At 35.6% G+C, this 2,500-nt stretch overlaps 1 protein-coding gene across 1 annotated transcript in view; it reads left to right on the top strand.

Moving 5' to 3' along the window:
* Nucleotides 1-2,500, top strand: part of LOC122257257 (tubulin alpha-1 chain) — a 40,132-nt gene that overhangs the window by 241 nt on the left and 37,391 nt on the right. The gene's annotated exons all lie outside the window — the stretch shown is intronic.

The following is a 2,500-nucleotide window of genomic DNA, read 5'->3' as shown; positions in this document are numbered from 1 at the left end:
TAAGATCATGCACTATCATTGCAGAAACAGAATGGTTGTTTGAGTTTACACATAAGCTATCCTATGTATTGAACATAAATTGTTTAAGATAAACCCTTTTGATATGACGTTATATATGCAGCAAAAATATATTGAGAGGGAGAAGGAAAGGGAAAGGGAAGGGAGAGGAAGAGGAAGAGAGAGAGAGAGAGAAAGAGAGAGAGAGAGAGAGAGAGAGAGAGAGAGAGAGAGAGAGAGAGAGAGAGAGAGAGAGAGAGAGAGAGAGAGAGAGAGAGAGAATGAGTAAGAGAAAAAGTTGAGAGAGAGATAATGTGAGAGTGGGAGAGAGAGAGAGAATAAGAAAGCAAGAGAGAGAATAAGAGAGTGAAATAGAGAGAGAGAGAGAGAAATAAGAAAGAGAGCGAGATGATAAGAAATAAAAATAATAAAAGAGAGAAAGATAATAAGCTAGATATATAGAGAGATAGAAATAAAAAGAGGAGGGGGCACGTAACAAAAAAAAAAAAAAAAAAAAAAAAAAAAAAACATAAACACATAATTTAATACAAATATATGACACAGCTTCAACAAGTACCAATAACCCCGTGATTAATCTGCCGGACATAACAAGCGCCATAGGGACGAGACAGAAGGTGAACACCTCGCGTGGTGGGAAGAGTGTTTGTGTGGCTTCGGGTAATGGCGGTGTACTGTAGAGGCTGTTTAAAGGGAGGGGGAGAGGGAGAGGAGGGGGGGGGAAGGTAAACACACATACACGCACCCACGCACGCACACACACACGCACCCGCACACGCACACACATACACATACACATACACATACACATACACATACACATACACATACACATACACATACACACACACACACACACACACACACACACACACACACACACACACACACACACACACACACACACACACACACACACACACACACACTAACAGAGAGAGAGAGAGAGAGCGTGAGTGAGAGAGAGTGTGAGTGAGTGAGAGTGAGAGAGAGAGAGAGCGTGAGAGAGAGAGAGAGAGAGAGAGAGAGAGAGAGAGAGAGAGAGAGAGAGAGAGAGAGAGAGAGAGAGAGAGAGAAAGAAAGAAAGAGATAGAGAGACAGACAGACAGACAGATAGACAGAGAAGAAAGAAGAGACAGAAGGAGAGAGAGAGAAAGAGAACAAAAACCTAAAATTCAAAAATTAAAACAAAACCTTAACAAATACAAAATAATCCCACATCCCTCAGAGACCATGTCAAAGCTCACGTCATCTTCAATTCAAATGTAAACAAACAAACATCCTTTACATTTTTTCGATGTTATATGATTCTGAAGATACAACGAAACAAAAATTCAGTAACGGTAAATATACATAACGCTGGGCGGGGTTAGAGAAGCCATAAATATTTGTTATTACGAGATGTAACGTTACAAAAAAATTATAGGGGGATGACTTGACACGTTATGTAATGTGTTGTATTTTGTATTTTGTTTATGTAATCGTCAATATCAATATTATTATGATTATTATGGTTATTATTTAACTACTGTGTCCTTATTATTTGTTTATATGTTTGTCTGAATGTTCATTGAGGCAAATATAGAGAAAAAAGATATGAATGAAAATGTATAACTTTAGCAGCACAAGAGATGTATTTAACAAGTTGCAATTGCAATCAGCATCAGAAATATATATATATTTTTGATGAAAATTTTAATCGAATCGCGTCAAATACATCCCTTGTGCTGTTAAAGGTATTCCGTCTTGTTTATATTTTTATCTACAAGTGTTTATATGTTTGTTTGAATTCTATCTATTTTTTTAGCAGTAGTAACATCGATGATAGAAATTATTATTATCATTACTACTACTACTACTATTACTACTACTACTACTATTACTAATACTGCTACTACTACTACTACGCCTATTACTGTTACTACTACTAATATTACTGCTACTACTACTACTATTACTAATACTGCTACTACTACTATTACTGCTACTACTACTACTACTACTACCACTACTACTACTACTACTACTACTACGCCTATTACTATTTCTACCACTACTACTACTACCACTACTACTACTATTACTACACCTATTACTATTTCTACTACTAGTATACTAGTACGTCTATTAATACTACTACTATTACTACGCCTATTACTATTTCTACTACCACTACGACTATTACTACTACTACTACTACTATTACTATGAACATCATTATGAACACAATAATTTTTCATCATCATCTACAGAATTCAACCTCGCGTATAATGTTCAATATCTGAGTCTTTTATGATTTTCTCTTATGCCTCTTCATGTTCCTTCTATTATCTCCTTCTCTTCTTCCTTTTCCTTCATCTCTTCTTCTTCTCTTTCTATTCCTCCCTCATACTGCAATTTCTCTTTTTATTCGCGTATATTCATTTCGTATGATTATCTTCCCTCATTCCTGTTTTTTTTTTTTTTTTTTTTTTTTTTTTTGGCT

This window comes from Penaeus japonicus, unplaced genomic scaffold, assembly GCF_977035675.1.
Source record: "Penaeus japonicus unplaced genomic scaffold, GWHDUDI00000001_assembly GWHDUDI00000011, whole genome shotgun sequence".
NCBI lineage: Eukaryota > Metazoa > Arthropoda > Malacostraca > Decapoda > Penaeidae > Penaeus > Penaeus japonicus.
Note: the sequence above shows the minus strand (reverse complement) of the source record. Positions and strands in the feature narration are given on the sequence as shown.